A 7,691-nucleotide genomic window follows, 5' to 3' on the forward strand; every position below is an offset into this window, starting at 1 on the left:
ACCTCCGGACGTCGCTACAGATTAGCTTGACCAGAGGGTCCAGGGGGTGTGCGAGCGCCCTGGGGACTCACACTCGCACGTGTGAGTCGTGTGTAGGGAAGTACTACACATCCAATTTGTCCGAGACTGGAGGCCACCCCTAAGATGATTAGAGATAGGTCCCTAAATCATGATTGCATGTGTTTGCATTTGCATGGCCCCTATAGCGGGGCCACTTACTGAGTATTCTTTGAAATACTCAGGCCGTGTGCCACATCATTTTTCAGGTAAAGGCAAGGCGCACTTGTACGGAGGACGGCGGCATCGCGAGCAGAGACTATGGCACGTGCATAGGGTAGATTCATATTTAAATTTCTAGTCTTAAGTTAGAATAGTTTGTTTTGCATTTCATTGTTTTAAATTATTTTGTATTTGTTTTTGTTTTCTCTAAATTTCAGTATTTCATATTTAAATACGTAAGACCATGGCTGTGTTTTCCAGAGAAGAAGTTGTTTTAAACGTTTTTTTTGAAAGTTTACGTTATCAACTATGTTCATGTAAGAGTTATATTTCCGCATTATAGATGAGCATGAGACGTTAGTAGCGACTCTGAGTATGTGGAAATTTAGGGTCGTTACACTAATTCTCCATTCAATTTATCAAATTCTTGTTCCAACACTTGAATCGAAGACTGCTACATTGTCTCTGGTGACGATTGCATGACATCAAAAGCTGATGGGACCAATACGGTATCAAGTTCAGAATGCCGACCGAGGACCTCGTCATTTGCCGCCTCACTTGCATCTCACCAGATTCTGCTGGTATTGCCCTTGGCAGCGAAATGTCCAGCGGAATCCGCAACGTCAGGATCGAAACGTTACAACAATCAACACACAGTCTGCCGTCAGAATCAAAACCGCTCGCAGACGAAGAGGTTTCGTCAAGGACATTTTCGTCCGAAGAATGTTTCTATCCACGATGAAATACGTCTTCTGGATAACTGGAGACTACAAATCGCATGCGGATGACAAGTTCGATCCCTCGGCATTGCCATTGATTAAGAATATTAATTACAGAGACGTGGTGGCCGAGAATGTTAGTATGTCGACAAATTTGGCGGGGATTTCAGGAGATCCATTCACGGATATTTGTGTTTCAAATGTGAAGATTGGATTGTCGGCGACGCCTAAAAAGTTGCAATGGAATTGTACGAACATTGAGGGATTTAGTAGTGATGTGGATCCGTGGCCATGTGCTCCGCTTGCTAAGGCAGCGAAAAGCGGTGGATGTGACTTTCTCGAGGATCAGCTGCCGATTGAGAATGTTCAGTTGAAGTCATGCTCGGTTGAAACTCCTACCTTCTGGTAAAGACTTTGTTTTTTTTTTTTTTTTTTTTTTTTTTTTTTTTAATTCTATGGAATGAATGATAATGAAAAATTTAATAAAGATATAGATAAAATGAGAAGTTTTTTATTTTGAAAATAAGCTATTTCAACTATATTCGTAATATTTCACTAAATAATAACTAATTGTAATTCAAAACCATAAAAATAATGGCGTAGGAATTGAATCTTCTGTCTTATTGAAGAGAGTGCATATCAGTTATTGTGAAACTATGGTCATCGGTGGCATTTGTAACCGTAATTAATTCTTCTTTAAGAACTAACCGCTTTTACTTTAGTTGTTTTTAGGAAGCTAATTAATTCTTCTTTAAAAGGATTCTTGGGAAAACCCACTCTATAAGATGGGTAATCACTAACGTTGAACCTCATGGAGTACATAAGGGAGATGAAAAGGAAGGGAAAGCTCTCTCATTCAAGAGTGCTTGCAACTATGTCAATTTTCGGTTCTTCCCCAAGCTGCAAGCTGAAGGGAGTTGGCCTCTACTTTAAAAGGGTGGCCTCTTGTTTCATTTCATCCTCCCACATGAATGGTTCAAAGCCAACCATAGAATACATTTTTGAATGCTGGCAGATTCAGCTTGTGTTTGATACGCTACTACCCTTTTCTTTTAGTTTCAACTTTTTAGAAGCGCTTAAGAATAGTATGATTATCTTTAAGGTAGTTTTAATTTTTTGAGTCAAATTTAAATTTATGCAAACTTAGCTAGTTTAAATTATTAATGATTAACTTTAAATTATTTTATACTTAAGATGAGTATAAATAGAGAAAAATATATAATTTAAAATATTTAAATTACTATCCTTTTCTTCTAGCTTCAGCTTTTTAGGAGCCCTCAAGATTAGTATGACTATCTTTGAGCTAGTTTAAATTTTTTTGAGTCAAATTTAAATTTATGCATAATTAAACTTAGCTAGTTTGAATTATTAAGGATTAACTTTTTAGAAGATATTTAAATTACTATTTAATATATTAGATATATTAAACATAGAAAAGAAAAATATATTAGATACACGTGACCTTCAAATCTTCAGTCTAATTCTCTCCCAACTGAGCTATCTTCGCTATTTACTAATGTAAAAAAGCATAAGTAGAGCTATCCCCGCTACAAAGTTTAAATCATTAAGAAATATTTCACAAATGAAACATTCCCTAGATTGCATAGTCAAGTTAGGACTCTCGACACGATTGCGGTGAACATGGATCAAACACATAACACCTTCAGATCTTCAGTCTATCGCTCTCCCAACTAAGCTATCCCCGCTATTTTAACACAATAAAAATGCATAAGTAGAGCTATCTCTTCTATTTAATCACCGCTAATTAGTTGAGTTATGCTTAACTCGACAATTGATTACAATCAAAATTAATGTGTAACTTTCTATCAAAGTTTAATCGCAAAGAAATATTCACTAATTAATAGATGAAATAGTCTAATTAAGACTCCGACACAAATGCGGTGAACGTGAATCAAACACATGACCTTCAGATCTTCAGTCTAACGCCCTCCCAACTGAGCTATCCCCACCATAAGAGAACGGTAAGTGATAAAGCCAAACGAATTTTAGAGTTTTTATGTCTTGTGCAGCTTAGATTGATTGGTAAATCTATTGAGGGAGATTCGGTCAAAGTCAGAGTTGGACTAATACTTCTAGTAGTGATCAAGGAAAGCCTTCTGGACAACGGACTTTCCTATTCAAACTAAACTATCAACCAAGAGAACAGGCTAGAATTAGATTATCTCTTATGACCAAAGATCTACATGCAAGATTTGGAATCTTGTTCTAAATTGAGTCACTCCGCCATCGAACTTGATCAAGGCTTGATTGAATGGCTCAAATGCAATCTACCACAAGAATTGCGTGAAACTTAGAAATGACAAAGATGATACTCGAATTTCTAAGGGTAAAAGTCTCAATTTGATATCTCAATTTCATTCATCCGTAATCTGTCTTTTACATAATAATTTGTTGGTATTTATAGTCTCCCATAAAAGAAAATTTCAATTCTTCAAATGCCTAACCTCCTTATACAAAATTCAGATCAATCAAGGGATAAGGCTAGAATTAGATTACCTCTTAAAATCAAAGATCTAGAAGCATGATTTGGAATCTTGTTCTAAATTGAGTCACTCCACAATCAAGGCTTGATTGAATGACTCAGATGCAATCTACCACAAGAATTGCATGAAACTTAGAAATGACAACGATGATGCTCGAATTTGTAAGGGTAAAAGTCTGAATTTGAGATCTCAATTTCATTCATACAAAAACTGACTTTTATATTACAATTTGTTGGTATTTATAGTCTCCCCACAAAAGAAACTTTCAATTCATCAAATGCCTACTAACCTCCTTATACAAAATTTGGATCAACCAAGAGATATATTTCTGGTCTCAAGCAGAACCTGATATGTATTGGTCAGTTGGATAGCACAAGTTATGCAACAAAGTTTGGGAAGTGTTCGTGGAATATTGTGAAGGGTGCTATAGTGGTAGCACATGGCACAGAATATAGAACCTTATACACCACTACAGGTGTAGGAAAATGGCTGCGGTTGCTGAAGTGCTTCAAATTCAAGTCTATGGCATAATAGACTTGGACATATGAGCGTCAAAGGAATGAAGATGCTGGTTGCAAATGGAGTTTTAGAAGGCCGAAAATCTATTGACATAGGTCTTTCTGAGAGATGCGTTATGTGAAACAAAAACGAGTTAGCTTCACAGAGGCTGCAACGAGTTAGCTTCACAAAGGCTGCCAGAGAATCAAAGAATGTACGATTGGAAATGGTCCATGCAGACGTTTGGGGACTATCTCTAGATTCATCACTTGGCGGACCAAAGTTCTAGGTCACCTTCATCGAGATTTCAGCAGGAAGGTATGAGTTTATTTCCTGAAACACAAGTCAAATGTGTTTGTCACCTTCTAAAAGTGGAAAGCTGAAGTTTAAAATCACACCGGCTTGAAGATCAAATGTCTGAGGTCTGACAATGGAGGAGAGTACGACAAGTCAGAGTTTATAACATTTTGTGCAGCTAAGGGAATTAGATTAATGAGGACAGTTCCTGGTAAGGCAAGAAAAAATGGTGTTGCATAAGGAATGAACAGAACATTGAATGATTGGGCAAGAAGCATGAGGATTCATTCTGAATTGCCAAAGACATTCTGGGTCGATGCTGTAAATACAGCAGCCTATTTGATCAATAGAGGACCGTCAGTACCCTTGAAGTTCAAGTTGCCGGAAGGAACTCACGTACTCTCACTTGAGAACTTTTGGTTGTACTGCGTATGTTCACTTCAATCTAGAGAAAAGAGACAAGCTTGATGCTAAGGCTGTGAAGTGCTACTTCACAGCCTATGAGTCTGACATGTCCGGGTACAGATTTTGGGATGACAAGAATAGGAAAATCCTAAGACATTGGGACGTAACCTTTGATGAAAAAGTCCTGTACAAAGACAAGGAGAAGATAAACTTTGAGACTATGACGCAAATGGAAGTTAAGCTTGAGTTGCAGAAAAATACACCCAATAAGCAAAAGCTCGAGAAACTCCTGAGACCTTTACTGATGAACCAGACGTGGAGCAAGTTACACCTGAGCAGGTGTTAAGGAGGTCATCCAAAGCTATCAGAGTACCAGATAGATATTCACCTTTATTACATTATTTATTTCTAATTGACGAAGGAGAACTAGAGTCCCTTGGTGATGACCTACTGTTGGAGGATACAACCAAGTGGGAGAAAGAAATGGATGATAGGATGTCTAGGCTTCAGACATGCGTTGCTCTTTCATCTACTGAAGCCGAGTACGTGGAAATAGCTGAAGCTGGAAAGGAGATGATATGGATGACAGACTATCTAGAAGAATTACGCAAGAAGAAGTGCAAGAAGATTCTTCAGGTGGAAAGTTAGAGTGACATGCAGTTGGTGAGGAACCTGGTCTATCATTCAAGGACAAAACACAAAAGGCGATACCATTTCACTCGGAGGTTAGTGGAAGATGGTGATGTGCTTGGAGAAGATAGAGGGTGTAAAGAATCCAGCAAACATGTTGACAAAATGTGTTGACATGTGAAAGTTGAGGTTGCGCAAAGCCTCAATTGGTACGGTGAAGTGAAGATTGAGAATGAAATTCTTAGTTGGCTGGATCAGTCTCCAAGTGGGAGATTGTTGGGATATGGAGAATGATGCCTATTTATAGTAAATATTTCGTAAAGATCTGGTAGAGATATATATGGTGAATATTTCATAAAGATCGGGTAGAGATATATATCGTAGATATTTTATAAAGATTTAGTAAAGCTTTATTTAGTAAACTGAAACGATCTATACCCCATCACGCAATGCTTTCAAGATGTACTTTTATTCATTCTCTGTATTCTGTTTTGGTGTACATGCCTGAAGTTATCAACAATACCTTTAAACAATATTCCTCCTTGAATTTTCTCTCTTCTTTTCTTTGTGTTCATCTTGATCGAGTATATGTGTCGTTGTGTGTTCCTAACAATTACTTCAATAATAATTTTGTAATTTATAATAACACAGCTAAAAAAATTATTCATAACCTTTCAACTACGTTCATGTTGTTGGGTTTTATGTCCTAAAACTCATAGTTTGTAAACAAAAACTTATTCTATTTTCAATAAAGTTATTATTGATATTTATTCCGTAAATATTGTTATTGAATAAAGTAAATTTTACGATTATTAATCTAAATCCAATAAACTAAGAATACTCTAACGATAGTATGATTACTTGAACTATATGTAGAGATATAAGAGTGGACCAAGTTCGAGTATATAGTCAAAATGATCTATAGTATAGGGATAAGGTTGAGTACCTTATCCTGGGGACACTATGGATGCGGCCCACTTTTATATATGATATAAACAATGTGATCAGTAAATTGTACATGTGGAGACATGTGAGTGGGGGCGTTCTATGCAATGAGTATTGCATAAGATCGGACCATGAAGAAAATCATTCTCACTTTATAATCATGAAATCCTATTTATTCGGAATTATCCTTATATTTGCATGGGTGAGAGTGGCTCGAGTTCACCGAATCAATAGGCCTCCCATTTTAGGGGTAAGACTAGGTGAATGGCTAGGGACGTGGGGTGCAAGATGGAATTCGCTCCTACCCACTTTTAGGGATAGTAGAGAGGTAGTTCCCTTAAGTACTAACTCCACTCCAGGTCTTGAATAAGGGGCCCTACTCTCTCATTTGCCTGAGAGGGATTCGGTTTACTGGTTGAACCACAAATCTATTGTTCATTAGAGGATCAGTGGAACATAAGGAATAAGAAGTAACTTCAGGGTAAAATGGTAAATTGACCCATCTCTAGTTACGAACAACTTGTGAAGGATCATGTCACGACCCAATATTTTACTACGGACCATGACTAACGACAACACACGAATGCACAAGCGATTTAAATATGAAATAGAGAAAATCCTTTAATTCAAATAATGTTTTTGAACGACAAACAAACAGAACACTTAACAGCTTGGAAATAAATTTCGAAAGAATTCAAATACAAAATAAAGACTTGACTGACGCCTCGGGACAACCCATTCCTCTGTGACAATCCCCATCTCCATCATGTCCGCCCTTGACCGACGCCTCACGCTCCTGAAAAAGGAAAACATACCAAGGATGAGTATAAAAAATTATACTCGGTAAGCTTCTACTTGTAGGCTCTCTTCGCATCCTAACTTAACAGGTTCCCACGGTCTCCTAATTCGGTTCTAGGACATCTGGTTCTAATCTTAGTCCCTTGGAGCTTGCCCCTTAGGTTTCATAGGTTCATCATCTTTTCATTAGACACCTAGAGGTTCCTTACGCCAAGCTGATATGGTCGGTATCTCTCTATGAGGCGCTACCTCTACATGGCTATCTGGGACTACATGGTATCTAGCCTAGGGGTGTGCTGAATACCCCTAAGCCCATATAGTCCCCCTATGGGGGGGGGGGGGGCGCGACCCAACCCATTCCCATGCAGCTAATGGGCTGTACGACGTGGGGACACATTTCCCATGCGAAAAGGCTAAGAGCAGTAAGGACTGGTCAGGAACCCTTGGTCCTCCCACGAAGCTATAGATATCGTTCTCACCCTAGCAATCTATGAACACTCCTGAGGTACCTCGTTGTCATGGTAATCCGCTAAGTTCCTAGGGGAAGGTTAAGTCTGGCTAGAGCGACTTATCACTCCTAACAGCAATTTCCTAGGCTTATCATATAAATGGGCCCTAGAAAATAACAGAATGTGCATGCAACCGTCTTCTAACATTATAATATATAATTCTTGCA

The 7,691-nt window shown here is 38.1% G+C and overlaps 1 pseudogene; it reads left to right on the forward strand.

Moving 5' to 3' along the window:
- The first annotated feature begins 714 nt into the window (after nt 1-714).
- On the forward strand, nt 715-1,347 carry LOC147789667 (putative polygalacturonase pseudogene; annotated as a pseudogene).
- Nucleotides 1,348-7,691: the final 6,344 nt, after the last annotated feature.

Source organism: Cucurbita pepo, chromosome 13 (genome assembly GCF_057944985.1).
Source record: "Cucurbita pepo subsp. pepo isolate OVF chromosome 13, ASM5794498v1, whole genome shotgun sequence".
In the NCBI taxonomy this organism is placed as follows: domain Eukaryota; kingdom Viridiplantae; phylum Streptophyta; class Magnoliopsida; order Cucurbitales; family Cucurbitaceae; genus Cucurbita; species Cucurbita pepo.